At 40.8% G+C, this 16,247-nt stretch overlaps 1 protein-coding gene across 1 annotated transcript in view; it reads left to right on the top strand.

Moving 5' to 3' along the window:
- The window catches only part of NRG1 (neuregulin 1), a 1,091,963-nt gene that overhangs the window by 519,848 nt on the left and 555,868 nt on the right, over nucleotides 1–16,247 (top strand). The gene's annotated exons all lie outside the window — the stretch shown is intronic.

Genomic DNA, 16,247 nt, shown 5'->3' on the forward strand with positions numbered 1-16,247 from the left:
CAGAAAATAATACAGGAGATGCTCAGTGTATAGTTGTTAATTCTTTTGATTTTAGAAGAAAAAGAAGAAGAAAAAGCTAGAATGGCCACTATGTAGCAGGGACTTTGTGTAATTGTCTCAAATACCTCCCAAAGTAAAACTGTTTTCTTCAGTTGGTTACAATAGTTTCAAAGAAGAAAATTACTGTCTCTAGATTTTAGTGCCCCCAATTGGCAAATGGGGTTTGACCATATATTTTTTCCACCAGGCTTGACATAAGAAAAAAAACAAAACAAAACCCTGATGAATGGTTGTAAGCTCTCTGGAAACATAAAATGCAAGAGGATACTCCATGAAAGGATTGATCAATACAGAGTTCAGCTTTGAAATTCTTTCATATGCTAAAGCTGGTTTTTTGGCAATACCAACCAAACCTGGAATTTTTAAAAGTCATCCTTAATATGTGTATTGAGTTTATTAAGATACTTTATTACCATATTCATTTGCTTATAAGAAGGCCCTTATATACGTCAAGTGCAAGTCTCAAAAGACAGTCCAATAGATGGAGATAATGCAGAGGAACAGAGGCTGTCCACCATTTACAAACTGCTTTTTTACTCATTTTGATGTACTCAAAGGAAAAGAACAAAAGGCTGAAAGCCTTCTAGAACTATAAATGCCACGATTCAGTGGAGGAAACGCATTTTAATTTGCAAACCCCTCTTGCTGAGAGTAAGTCTGGTGGTGGGAAGAGTGCCCTGGGCTGTAGCCTCCTTAGCACCTCTGTGTATTTGAGGCTGAGGGACCCAGACCTTCTATTTGAGATCATGTTCAAATAGCAGAGGGAAGTGGGGATGAGGAAGTGTTTCATCCCCCCACATTTATTGCAAATTATCCGCTAGCATGTTCTCAGTTGTCAAAAACAAGACCAAAAAAAAACCAAAAAACCCCAAAACAAAACAGTTTATAAATTTTAGTGTACCTTTAAGATTCCAGTGTTTGTCAACCTAAGGTCAACATTCACATCAATGAAGAAGATGGGATGACTGTGATATTTCGGTCACCTTTTCATCTCTAAAGCAGAATGGTGGTCAAGAAAGAAACAGAAAACCATATATTAGAGCTTTCTTAGGAAGAGATGTTATAACTATGGGTGTCTAATGAGATGGAGTACATTATAATCAAGAGGCAAGACAACTAACTGGTAAAGAAAAAAAAAATTATACCCAGCAGGTATTGCACAAGGATCCAGGTACCTAGAATCAAGTGGCATGTCCATAGCCCAGGGAGATTTCTAGGAATTAAAGGTTGGGGAATGCTATTTCTTGATGTGTCTGGAGACTACCTGGATGGAAATCTCATGCAATGTCGGAAAGGCCAAGATAAAGCAAAAAGGCCTGAATAGAAAAGCTAAGAATCAGGCTCCCATTTGGACAAAAATAAAACTCACAGAAGTATACAAAATAAAATAACCTCCCAGATAAAAGGGCCAGTAACAGATGATTCTGTAAGTCAAGAGAAAGACTGGATCAGGAAGGCAAGGCTGGGGTAAAGGTGGGATGGTGTCAGGTATGATCAGAGCTGCATTGAAGTCAGACCAGGAGAAGGGCCCAGAGCCCAGCAAGTTAGAGCCTAAGAGCGTGACTTCAAGGGAAAATGCGTGTGGTGGACAGGAATATCCAGGAGGGTCAGAAACCTAAGTGTTGGTACTTTCTGGGGAAGTGGGCAAGAAGTGAAAAACAGAGCCAGAGGAAGCAGCTGGAAGCAGGAATATGGGCACAAGGACCCGGCAGCAGCCAGTACGAGCTGGGAGAAGAGGAGGAGATCAGCAGCCAAGCTTTTCCTTCAGGCCCCGGTGAATATTTCACCTGTGATGCCCAGTGCCTCTGAGTGATGTTCATAGCCGGTCATTGCCAGGGGGATTCAGAAATGTCAGCAGCCTTCTCTGTGCATCTAGCCCCTGCAGTACTTCTGGTGAGGAAGGCAGAGGCGCTTACTTGTATTCGGGAAGAGGGGAAGGAAATGGATATTTTAAATCCACTCTATACATGCTTTATCAGGGAGCTAGGTGACATGAACCAAAGTTTTGTTTTTTTTTTTGTTTTTTTTTTTCATTTTTCTGAAGCTGGAAACAGGAAGAGACAGTCAGACAGACTCCCGCATGTGCCCGACCGGGATTCACCTGGCACGCCCACCAGGGGCGACGCTCTGCCCACCAGGGGGCGATGCTCTGCCCATCCTGGGCGTCGCCATGTTGCGACCAGAGCCACTCTAGCACCTGAGGCAGAGGCCACAGAGCCATCCCCAGTGCCCGGGCCATCTTTGCTCCAATGGAGCCTTGGCTGCGGGAGGGGAAGAGAGAGACAGAGAGGAAAGCGCAGCGGAGGGGAGGAGAAGCAAATGGGCGCTTCTCCCGTGTGCCCTGGCTGGGAATCGAACCCGGGTCCTCTGCACGCTAGGCCGATGCTCTACCACTGAGCCAACTGGCCAGGGCCGAACCAAAGTTTTTTAAAAGACTCCAATTATTTATAATTTAGCTATATATTTTGTATCCAGAGAACTCCACAGCTGTATGCCAATAACTTTTGGTGCTATAATAAATGTAACTGTTCATGGAATATCCAGATATTTCATCAGAAAGAAATCCTGCTGAATAAGTTAAAAGGAAACACTATTTTCTCAAAGTTCTGGTCTTTATGGGGACATAGCTCTTCACATTGGGTGCTGGTGACAAAGATTTACAATCTGTGGGACACTTGTGGCTCTTCTTTTTGAAGAGATGCTGACAGCTTTATTACACATTCCAAGTTTTTTTATTTTGAAAGTTAATGGATAAAAGAAACATGTTTCCAAAAAAAGCTCAGAGCCCTAGTTTCAGTCATGGGCAAGTACTCTGTTTCAAGGGTATCTACTGCACTCTCATAGCTCAAATAATGTAGGGGATGATCAATGAATATGAGGTAATTTCCCATACGATTTCTTTAAATAGTCAACTCCTCTGCTGCGTGTAGTACACACCTCAATTTATACAGAACCATTTCCGGAAATACAGTCAGTCTCCAACGTATGATAAGATAGTATGTTTCACAAGTTGGTTTTAAATGTTCGAACCCCAGAAGCATCTGTACCAGAGAACAAGCATTGAATTCATCGAATCCTCAGGGCACGCCACAAAAAAATAAAAAATAAAAAATAAATAAATATTGCATTAATGAATCTCTGAGGCAAGCTAGTTTATCCACTTTTAGATCAAAAAGTTTTAAAAATTAGAACTCCCTGTCTAAATAAAAATACCTGCTATGGCATACATACACATGCACATAAAAATTGACATGCAATTTGACAGGGTTACAAGAACTCATTCTAACATGTCCCAGTTAAGAAACTCAAAAGTTGAGAATAACAATAACTATATATTACAATGATTCTTTGGGAGAAGGCATATTGAGTTTTGATTTCACATGCTTAATAAGAGAGGGTATTCTCTATGCCCTGTGTGGCTAAGAGTGAGAGCCAGAGGTTTCTTTTAATTATAAAAAAATCAATGGGATGTACAGTGTGGCAGGAGTACTTTTTTTCAAATGTCAGTCCCAACAAAAACCAGCCTGCTTTCTAATCAAATGACAGGACCGATTGCTTTTAAATTAGGGTTCCCCTTCATTGTCCACTGGGGGAGAACGTCTTTTCTGCTCTTCAGACTAAATGAATGGATGTTAGCGTAATGAGAAACCAATGGGGTATGAAGCAGTTCTGGTGCTTTTTCTTTTCTCTTTTCTTAGGTGCTGTCATGAAAGGGGGAAAGTGCATAAAATTGCTATCACCAAGTACACAAAGGTCTGAAGTGAGATGCAAGTGGGGTAGGGCATTTTGGGGATTCCTTCCAAGTGGTTTGGAGTTAAGGTAGAAGAGATTTGTGAGGCCTAGGAGGAAGAAGGCAAGAGATGGGTGGGGATAGGAGACAGTGGGGACAAGCTCACAGCCAGCTCTGGAATTAGAAGAACAAGGGGCAACCCCAATTGTATGCATCCTTTATGTTTTTTCTCTCCCTTTATTGCTAACAACCTCCTCATCCTGGTCTGCCGTAGGCTAACTGTTTGATAAAGAGATGGAAAGCAAGCATAGGAAGGAAGAAAAAAAAAAGAAAGAAAAGAGGGAACTAACAAGTTGTGCTACTGAAAAAAGAAAAAAAAGGAAAAGTGGGTTTGTCTTCATGGTCTACAGGTGACTTTTCAGCTCGTCATTCAAGGAATGCAAAGAAAGTATGTGTTGCATAATGCCAACCAGAGCAAAATATTGCATACCATTTTTTTTTGTAAGTCAAGAATTCCAATAAAGAGCTACAAAAGAATCTTACTTGGATCTGAATTCCCAGGCATTTCTGACATCTCAGAGTGTCTTAAGGTTGGAAAACTTCAGAATCTATGAGCACACTAGGGAAGAAAGTGTAGTTTTCTTTGTGGGATATCAAAGGAAATATAAGTAAGCGCAAGAGCCAGGAGACCACTGGAGGTCTGAAAAGTAGGGTGAGAGGTCTTAATAAGTTTAGTTCTAGGGATCAGATAACCATGCTGACTGCAGCTCTTTCTTCTCAAGTAACATGGAGAAATCATGTGCTCCAATCCAGGTGCTGGGACAAAGTCCTGCAAAACATACACACTTTGGGGAAAACAGAAAGCATATTCTTTGGTGAAGTTTTGTTCACTTGAAACTCTTCTCTTGTCCGTTCTCAGTTGCTCTATCCTTCTCATGAGGAAAATGGAAAACCAGAACATATATATAAATTATATATATATAGGGGGATATATATAATTATTATATATATTATATATATAATAATTATATATATCCCCCTATATATTTATAATTATATAAATATATATCCCCATATATAATTATAATTATATATATAATATAATTATATTTATATATTTATATATATATATATATCCCCTTTCATCAGGAAACAATTTAGATGGCTCAATCAGCAAACAGTAAAAGAATCAGGATTTTCAAATAGAACAACTTACTCTGAACCAAATGTTCTATTTGAAGACCATACTGAGGAAGGCAACCTTTCTCTTTTTCTCTCTTTTCTCCTTCCCTCTGCTGTTTTCATCTTCTCCCTCCTTGTTAATCTCTATTTCTTCTCCATTTCTCTTCCTCTTGCCTGCCTCTCCCCCCTCTCCCTGCAGTGATACATTAATATACCTGATGGTATTCATATGCTTCCCCCTTTCATACCTCTCACCTCCTTCTTTCCTTCCTTCCTTCCTTCCTTCCTTCCTTCCTTCCTTCCTTCCTTCCTTCCTTCCTTTCCTTCTTCTTTCCTTTGCAAGGTCTTCTTACCAGTTCTCACTCATTTTCTTTTGTAAAGCAACTTTGAAACCTAGCCATCTGTTAATATAAGGCACTGAAAAATGTTGAAGTCACATCAAATTCCATTTGCTCTGCCAGTTAAAAATACAGATGCTTCCTGTTTTATGCTTTCCTCTCACTTTCTCTGGAGTTTAAACATGAAAATATGTTCAATGATAAAAACCAGCACATATCCCCTTTCATCAGGAAACATATTCCAAACAATGAAAGGTAGAGTTATTTTTCCAGGTCCAGCTGGAGTATTTAGATGTTGGGGGAATCATGCATAGAACCATAATTTCATTGAACAAGAACATAATTATTCACAACTATCACATTTTATTGATGAAGAAATTGAGATCGCAGGGAATTGTCATAATTGTTCTCACATGTGCCTCTCATAGACTTGCCAAAGTTCACATCAGCTTACATTTTCACCCAACATAGTTGGGCCTCAGTGGCTCCACTATACTTTTTTTCTATCCACCACTTCAGAAAGGGTTCTTTTGGCTACTAGGAGAAGCCAAGTCATTGAGCAATGCAGCATTAGCTTGTTGGAGTGAGAAAAACAATACAGGACTTAGTCAAGACACCTGGGTTCTAGTAGCAGCTTTGTTACTGACTACCTGTCAGACCTTGACAAAAATCTCTACTCTCGGTCCGTGAAGGGGTTAGGTTAAATACTCTCTAAATTTCCTTCCAGCTCTTTGAATATAGATTATTTTTTCCTTCACTCTTCTGCTGACTCAGAGTATGTAACTTTAGCCAAGGTATTAACAGCCATAAATCTCAATTTTTCCAAGTACAAAGGGAGGACACATTCCCATAGCTTCCTAAATGCTCTTGTGTTAAATGGACTATCTTTAAAAATCACACTAAGTGTTTTATATCTCTATACCAGCGGTTCTCAACCTGTGGGCCGCGACCCCGGTGGGGGTCGAACGACCAAAACACAGGGGTCGCCTAAAGCCATCAGAAATACATATTTTATTTAAAAATGTATTGTATAATAAATATGTATTTTCCGATGGCTTAAGGTGACCCCTGTGTTTTGGTCGTTTGACCCCCGCTGGGGTCGCGACCCACAGGTTGAGAACCGCTGCTCTAGACACTTAATAAGTTGCTAAGCTTGAATAAGACGATGGTCATACCACTGGGCAATGATTCTGGTGGCATTCTAAAACAGCAGAGTCCACAAGTTTGCAGTCCTCTTTGTTTCCATTATATCTTCTTAGAGAAGTTGCTGTGGCTTCTATTGCTACAGTGTGGCATGTTGTATGTCACTGTGTTCTTCCATCCTATCGTATCTGGTCCTATTCTAATGTTTCCTATCTCAATTACTAGCTTCTCATCTATTTTCCTATTGTCAGGTAGAAACTTCCTTACTGTTTTTAACTTTCTTACTTCTATATCCAATGATTCACCAAGTTCTTATTGACTCTGTCTCTCCCATGTCATTCAAATTCATGTGTTTCTCTTTCTTCTGTTATATCCCAGACCAAGCTCTTATTGCTTCTCACTTGAACTACTCTATTCCACACAGAAGTCAAAGGAATTATTTTAATTGCCATTCTGATGCTGTCACCCGATTGCCTAAAGCCCAATACCTCTCTACTGCTCTTAATATAAAGACTAGAATTCTTATCAAGACCTGCCCAGAAGATAGTTTCAGGCTCTTGCCTATGTTCCCAGTCTCCTAAGACATCCTCCTGACCCAGTGCCCTCTGTAACTTCTGCCCTTTGCCATCCTAGCTTTGGGGACACAGACTTGTCTGCTCCTGGTTGTTAGGATGTTCCAATGAGCAGTCATCCAGTTGACTCTGGCTCCTCAGGGTTCACAGGACTGACCATGTCCTCAGGGAGCCTTCTCTGACTTCCCTGCATCAACTCTCTTCGTTGTCCTCAGTGTGTTCTGTATGTGTCCTTATTTACATTGTATTTGTCATAGTTGTAATTTTATATATATTTGCTCATGTGATGCTTTCAAAATTATTTTTAAGTAGCTTCTCCCTCAGTAGATTCTAAGTTTTATGACACCATGTCCATCTTTCTGTCACCATTGTTATACCAGTGCCTAAGACAATATGTGACATGTAGCAGGTATGCACACAACTGATGCTGAGTAAGTGAGTAAATTAATGAATGAAAAAAAAAGAATAGACGCTCCTGAGTTCAGGGGTTATATCCTCATCTCCTGACATACTGTGTTGGAGCCAGAAAAAGCAATTGATAAATTAGTGTTAAAAGAGTAAGCCAATGAGCACTGAAGTACCCACTTCGCTGGGAAGTACAGGAAAAAAAAAAGTTAAACTACTAACATATGGAATTAATAATAGTTTTAAGGAACAATACGGTTAAATGTAACTATCAATCAATATAGCCTCCAAGCAAGCCCTGATATACTGCAAAAGGAAATATTTCAAATGTCAAATTGTAGCTTTCTTTCCTTATGTGTATAAAGAGAAATAATAAGACAAACTATAAGTGCTATAAATTCAAATAAGAGAGAAATCATTAAAAAACTAGTCATGAGGAAAGGTTCCCAAGAGGCCACACTTGAACTGTGCTTTCAGAGGTAATTATGGTTTCAACAGGGGGCATATATGGCTTATTTCTTAAAGCCTTGCTTATGTAAGGATTATCTTTTTGCTCTCCCTCATACACTCCCCACCTGGCTCCCCTAAACTCTGTGCTCAGGTTCACGGGCATCTGTGGGCCACATCAAAAGGACTCCCTTGTCCTCCATCTGCGAGTTGGGTTTCCCCAGAGAGAGGCACCGGCGGGGATTTGTATGGGGAAAGGAGGGAGCCACAGGCATTCCCTTCCCACCCGAGCCCTCCCTGCCTGGCCCTGGTTCGCAGTGCTTGATTCTTTTTCTGAAGGCCACTGCCACTGTTGGATGCCTCTTGTAACTGATCGCTACAGTTTTTCGTGAGTTTTCACCTTTAGATCTAGGAGTAACAGTCACTTTCTGACGCTCTTACTGCCAGAGTACACCTAAACCCTCTGCATGTGTTCGTTATGGGGGTGGTATGTGTTTTCTGCCAAGACTGGGAAAATGGGATTGAAAAGAGGTAAAAGAAACCATCAGCCTATCAATGGCAATTTTCTCAAACAAAGTCTAGTTGTATTTTTCTCCTCTTGTTTGTTCAGTTCAGATAACACATATGCTTTACCCCCAAACAAATCACAAAGCAGGGGTCACTTTAAACTGGCTATCTCAAGCTAGCCAGCAGACTAAACATGTTTCCTGAAGTACAATAAAATAAACTGGGCTGATACACTACCAGGAAGAGATCTTCAGAGAAAATATGCTAGTAAGACAAAAGCCCCAACCTCTGTTCCCCTCCCAAAGTATACATGTACCAACAGTCCAGGTTTTGCTGACATAACAGACTCAGGAAGAGAGCATGTGAAAGACAAGCCTTGCTGGAAGAGTCCGGAGCTAAGAGTGGGAGTACAGAGGGACACTGGAGTTTGAACCTAGAAAGTAGCCACTGTGTCCCATCCATCCTGACTGCCACATCCATCCATCCATCCACCCATCCAAGATGACTGTGCTTAGTTACTGCCCCCCACTCCTGCAAGGGCTGGGCAGGGCTCAGTGCTGCCTTGCCACGGTCCAGAGGGAGACATGGCCTCTTCTTGTGTCATTAGTCACACCTACGGTGAAGAAGAGAATGCCCAAGTATCTCACTGAGTAAGTATCACATGGACCACATCATCAGGACTCCCTTGCCCTCTGTCTTCAAGCTGGGTTTCCCTAAGAGAGGCACTGGCAGGAATGTGTATAATAGAAGGAGAGTGACAGGCATTCATTGTCATCAGTAGGAGCCAAACCAGTAGCTTAGCCAGAATTTTGTAGAACTGTAAACTTTGTTCCACTTCTAAAGCGCACTGACTGGTAGAAAATAAAAAGGTTTATGTGACAATTGAGAATAGAATTATTTCCTCTTAAATTATGCCCCCAGCATGTTTAAAATAAAGGAACACTTGGATGATGAAAAATAGAGAATATGTGTAATAATTAGAATAATTGAATATATTACATAATGTCCTTTGCCAAAAAGGCTTACATTATTACAATGGTTAGGAGGTACATTAATGAGTCATCTGATTATAATAGTCCCAGTAATCATAATAGAATGAATCACCCAATATTACAGTTGTGATTCAAATAATATTTATTTTTGGAGATTGACTTTTTCATGATGTGTTGGAATGGAATGTGCTAATAGGGGAGCCATGATTGGGGTAACACATTAGATATTCTGAGTCAAGCTAGTGGAATATCAGAGTTCATTCTGTCTACTGGCTTATTAAATGTCCAAAGAAGTGTCCTGGGGCAGATAAGTATGTATATAAGTCTGTATTATGAAGAGAGCATGTTGCTTCCCCTCTGAGGAATCCTATGAAAGCCAAGCACAGAGAAAGAGTGGAATAATGAAGGGTGGCCTGGGAATATTGGAAGGGCAAAGCACAGAAGCTGCTGTGCACATCCTTGCTCACCTCTGTGGGTGTGCTGGGTGCATGGAAGGAAACGAAGAATAAAGCAGACTGATGCAAATATGTAGATGAAGGATTAAAAAATAGCTAGGATTTGGTGAACACTTGCTGTGTGACTAAGAACTGTGCTAAGTGCTTTTGCAGAATAATTAACATTTATTCCCATAACCACTCATGAAGTAAATTATATTTATCCTCATCCTTTAGATGACGAAACTGGGAGGCAGTGATGTAAAGAAACGTGTTCAAGTTTACAGCAGCTGTCACAATGGGCCTGGGATTTGAACTCAGTCTGACTCCAGAGACCATACTCTTAAGCACTAAGTGAAATGGGACAATGTCTCATTCAGGATGTCTATATATGTATGTACACACAATCAAATATTTGGATGTAACCCGAAGTCTGGGTTGGTGCAAATGCCAAAGTACTTAGAGATACCTGCTTTATGAGCAAGACATTTTAATATTGTCAGCTTTTGGTTGTAATTAAATTATTTTCTTTTTTATTTATTGATTTATTTGAGAGAGAGAGATAACGAGAGAAGCATTCATTGGTTGTCCTACTTAATTTTGCGTTCACTGGTCACTTCCTGTATGTGATCCGACCAGGAATCTAACCCATAAACTTGGTGTCTCAGTGATGCTCCAACCTACTGAGCTAACTGGCAGGGCCTAAACTTCTTATGTCTATATTATTGAAATGTATTAAACCATGTGAGATAGTCTGACCAGGTGTGGCACAGTGGAGAGAGCATTGACCTGGGATGCTGACGACCCAGATTTGAAACCCTGAGGTGAGCCATGTGGCTTGAGTACAGGCTCACCAGCTTGAGGACAGGTCTCCAGCTTGAGCATGGAATCATAGAAATGACCCCATTGTCACTGGCTTGAGCCCAAAGGTCATTGGTTTGAGCCCCAGGTTGCTGGCTTGAGCAAGGGGTCACTGGCTCACCTGGAACCCCCAAGTCAAGGCGCATATGGAAAAGCAATCCATGAACAACTAAGGTGCAACAACTATGATTGATGCTTCTCATCTCTGTCCTTTTCTGTCTGTCCCTGTCTGTCTCTTTTGCTAAAAAAAAACCCAACAACAATAAAAAAAAAAAAACCGAAGGAAAAAAACAACAACAAACCAGATAGATGGATTCTTACATTTCCTCTGAGTGGTGATTTCTAAAGTCCTGTAACAGAAAGCCATTTTAAAAAAACAACAAAAAACCCCTCTAATTATGGACTTAAACACCTATACTTTAGTATGGTAATGCCTTGTCTTGTAAGGATGTTCTTACTTCACCTTGAAAATTGATATGTTAGATCAGGGGTCTCAAACTCGCGGCCTGCCCACCAATTTTGTGCAGCCCGCAGACTGGCCCGCAGACTAATCCACGAAATTTGATTAGTCTGCGGGCCGCACAAAATTGGTGGGCGGGCCGCGAGTTTGAGACCCCTGTGATGCCCACTCTACAGATGAAGTTGTGACTGCAAGGGATAAAGCTTGAAAAATAATAAAAATAAATCAATCCACATTTTGTTTCACTTATTGAGACCACACTGATGTCTGTAAGCATCATCAGAAGGGAGAAGTTAGCCCTCCAGGTCTTTATTTTCTTATCATTAAGTAAGACTTAAGAGATGAAATGTAAATATTCTGCCTCATAGCCCAGAATTTCTGGAGTTCTGAGTTCTAATCTAGCTTCACTCCTCATTCCCTCATCAATCATTGTTTTCTTAGAAAGGGTTAAAAAATTATTGTATTTCTAATCAAATAATAGATATGATGTAAAATTGGTAAATAATTAGATGAATTACAATTGCAAATTCTGAATGAGAAAACAATGGGAAATTGGAAAGTGACTGGCAAAGGCTCGTTGAATCAATTTATTAAGGATGGAATAAAGGCTGTGGTACAAGCGGGCCGTATTGTTTCAATGGGCCTGAGCCCATTCCCGTAAAAGGGGTGGGGCACTCATGAACCTGAAATAATTAAAGTTCATGTGGGAGATATATAATATTACAGCATCCTCAAATGTAAATTAATTCAGCGTTTATATTCAAAATAGTATGAAACATGGCACACTTTATCTATGTATGGGTATTTTGTTAGTGGGCTAGTACATACATGCAAACTTGAAAAAAGAATACTATTATTTTTATAACTTAGGGCATGCTAAGTGTTATAAAAAATAACAACCAAAATTTTAGTGTTTTAATACAGCAAAAATATGTATCTTGTTGGTACATATTTCAGCACAGTTGTTCTTGGAAGGGTTGCTCCCCTAAGAAATGACTGCCCTGGCCAGTTGGCTCAGTGGTAGAGCATCGGCCTGGCGTGCAGGAGTCCCGGGTTTGATTCCTGGCCAGGGCACACATGAGAAGTGCCCATCTGCTTCTCCACCCCTCCCCCTCTCCTTCCTCTCTGTCTCTTTCTTCCCCTCCTGCAGCCAAGGCTCCATTGGAGCAAAGTTGGCCCGGGCGCTGAGGATGGCTCTATGGCCTCTGCCTCAGGTGCTAGAGTGGCTCTGGTAGCAACAGAGTGACCCCCACCCCCGATGGGCAGAGCATCGCCCCCTGGTGGGCGTGCTGGGTGGATCCTGGTCGGGCGCATGCAGGAGTCTGTCTGACTGCCTCCCCATTTCCAGCTTCAGAAAAATATAAATAAATAAATAAATAAATAAATAAATAAGAAATGACACCAAGGCATCTGTTCTCCTGTGCTGTTTACTCAGGAAGGTGGCTCCCCCATGGTCAACACGGGGTTCCAAGGTCACTCTGGCATTGTGCAGCCAGCATACTGTGAGTGGAATGAGAATGTGACAAGAGGCGTGTGTGTGTATACATCCTCTCCTTCACCACCCAACACACTTTCTTTACTTTCTTGTTTTGGAAGTTACACACGCCTTCTACTCATATTCCGCTGGTCAGAATTAGTCATATGGCCCCTACCCAGGTCTAAGGACTCTGGGAAGTGGAGTTTGGCTTTTTTCTCAAGAAGAAACAACTAGTTACCTAGTCAGTTTCCGTGACAAGATTGGTTAAAAAATTGTACCAGTCAAGATAAAGTAATTCCATTTATTACCTTCCATGAGATTAATTGATTAAAGTAAGATGTACAGTTGGCTCTTAAACAACATGAGTTTGAATTGTGTGATCCCCTGATACACAGATTTTTTTTTTCAAGAAATACTTGCACTGCTTCCAATCAGTGCATTGGGAGTCTGAGGATATGGAGAGCCAACTGCGTGCATCGATCTTTGTCATTTTATAAATATATAGGGAACTTGAGCACCCATGAATTGTGGTACCCATGTGGCCCTGTAGCCAAGCCCCCATACTGAGGGACAATGTAAGTTTTCAGAAAGTCAAGAGTTGTAAGCATATTTTGAACTGCATGGGAGGTCGGTGTCTCCTAAACCCCTCTTTGTTCAAGGGTCAAGTGTCTGTGCACAGGGAAGCCAGGTGCAGAGCATGTTGCTTGAGCCAGTCATTCTAGACTTGCCTTTAAAAAGGACATGCATATGTCTCTAAATAGATAGAAAAGAAAGATTGGAGCTCGGGGAATATCTTAGCCATCGTCATGGAATTCTGGCAACCTAATCTGTGCCTGAAAATTGCCAAAGTATTTGGTTCTGTCATCTCAATTCTGTGAGAGTGTGTGTAAGTGTTTCACTGTGGATTCAGTGGTATGGTATTTCATAGATACATACTTGGCTAAAATATACAATGATGACATAGCAAAGCTCATAGAAAAATCATTCTATTTTCAGAATAAAAGTAAAGTGTGAAAAAAATTTTAAGAACAACTACCCCAGGTAAAAAAAAATTTAAATTAAACTAAGGGTAAAATAGAGAGAATACCAGTTCCATGGTAAATATTTGCCAATTGCTCTCCTCTTCAGCAAAACGTGAGTTATGATGCCATCTCAGGACTCTGGAGTTGTAATCACCCGCATGTACTTTGCAAATTGGAGCGTTGGTTAACAAAATCGGGATTCAAAAAAAATGTGGGATCGAGGATTATAAATTTGCAGGAAATATGCTGCCTAGAAATATGAGCTGTGTGTAATTACTCCCACCTGCTGGGTAAAATCTTTATTACATGGGCATTAAACCTCACTCCCACGAGGGAGTGAGGAGGAATGCAGTGTGACCCAGCCACATCACAGGGCTTGTGAACATGATCCTTTCTTCACGGTGGCTCTTGACCCTCTTTTCCCCATTCCAAATGCAGCACAAGTTAGACTGAAAACTGCAAGGCAATCTTTATCCTCTAAACAGAAAGATTTACTTCTCCTCTAAAAGGAAAGCAAATGGAAAGGGAATGAAGGAACCAGTGGATCCCACCATATTTACTCAATAGATGGTTCAGCTCTGAGGAAAGCAAGACAGGAAGGGGACCCTGCCAGCCGAATGGTGCTCAGCTTTATTTTTCAGCTCATGGACCCAAAAGGTGGGAACTTGACCTTGTCATTGAACTCCCTGCATGCATTCCTCCTCCGATGTTCCTGGTGTGTGTGAAAGCTCTGACTTCAGAAACAGGGATGACCTTGCAGCTCCCAAGGGCACACTGTTTGGTGAAAAGATAGTGGGTATCCTGAGACTACAAAAGGTATCTATTCTGCCGTGATAACAATTACCTTCATCCTTATCAGGAGTAAAAGAATTTGGGGAAAAGGCTTAGGAGCAAATGTGGTTTTAAATTTTACTTATTTATTTATTTGCCTTGCTCACCACCCCACTCCCCACCAATAGATTATGAAGAAGGATTCCAAAAAAGTTACTTTTTGTTTTCAAGAATGGGGTCACGGTCCTTCATTTGATATATGAACTTTATAACTACTCCTTCTTAACTAACCTCTGTGGCCCCAGAAGGAAACAGACATAAACAGCAAAGGTTGAAGACCCTGGTATTTCAGGAATATAATTCGTTTTAGGGTTCTGGGCCCTTGAGTTTGGCTGTTGCATGATTGACAAAGCAGAACTGCTTCTTTGTATGCTAAGAACTCTTTGGTAATATTGCAGACTTGATTTACTGTCCTTCAGCATCTAAACTAAATAGAAGTCAAGGGGCAAAATAGAGTTCATGAGCCACTGGCTCCTATAACTGGCAGTGACAATTGGGGTATGTGTTCTGTGTGTGTTCAATTCTTTCTTATTTTTTATTTTCTCACTCTATTTCCCACTTCAGCCTTTTTAATCATTCTTTATTCTGCATGTTCTGTTGCCTTCACGACTTCCTATTCTTTGTTTCTCTGTTCTATGCCCTTTATTCTCCACTTTAATCTCACCTGTAATCATGTCATCAGTTGTAAGCACCTCCTGCTTACATGGAACATGCTTGTTTCACCATCTCTATTTGAAAAAAGCAATCAACAAAGGGAGAGGCTGCACATATCTGTCTTCAGTGTCTATCACTGGGTTTGGAGGGCTTCCTGCCAAGGAAACCACCTTCTGAGCCTTCTTGGATCTTGCTGTTTTAATAAGCACACTGGCCAATAAACTGCCTCCTGACATGAGCTGGAATTTCTGGGTTGACTTTTGCTCTTACCTGTTCCAGCCAATGAAAACAGATACCCTAAGCCAGGTTTTATGGGACAGCAAAAGATTTTACTGTCAAATCTTTTGGTTTGTCAACAAAATTGATATTGATTTCCTTTTATTTAAATTTTAACAGGTTCAGATTTTAAAAAACTACTCCATTGTCACCATTATTTCATAAAAAGGGGCATTTTAGGAAGGGTGCTCACAAGTTGAATTTTTAGCCTATGAAAAACCTACTGTTTTGCCCTTATTTCTGCATTTTATCAAAGGCTAGACATGAATATCAACTGGCATTGATAAAACTTTGGGTCCTTAGTCCAATAAAATTGTTCCTTTTTATCATACAGAAGGTGATGCCTTTAGGCCAGGGGTCTCAAACTCGCGGCCCGCCAAACAATTTTGTGCCCGCACTTTATGGATTAGTCTGCGGGCCGCACAAAATTGTTCGGCGGGCCGCGAGTTTGAGACCCCTGCTTTAGGCTGATTGTTTTGCTTCTCAGGGATTCTTATCTCCTGGTGCCTTTCTGTTGAGGATCATTATTTTATCCTTAGAGTCATAATGCCCCAAAGGGGCTAGTAGCACATTCCTAACTCCAATGTATAAATTGAAATAAAATAAAATGAATTTGACCCAAACAAGAAAATGGGTCAGCTTTATTTCTACATTTTTTTAGCCACGGGACAAGGCATTGTGGTAGGAACTTCAGGCATGGGCTAAGTTGTGGGAAAGAGAAGTGTGTGTGCGAGAGGAGCGGTTGTTGAGGGAAATACGTATACGATGTGGTCCTTATTCTTCAGTAGTTTGCAGTTTAATAAGACAGAGATGTATACCCAGTTCATATCACAAGACAGACGGAAGCAAATGCAGA

Source organism: Saccopteryx bilineata, chromosome 6 (assembly GCF_036850765.1).
Source record: "Saccopteryx bilineata isolate mSacBil1 chromosome 6, mSacBil1_pri_phased_curated, whole genome shotgun sequence".
Taxonomy (NCBI): Eukaryota; Metazoa; Chordata; class Mammalia; order Chiroptera; family Emballonuridae; genus Saccopteryx; species Saccopteryx bilineata.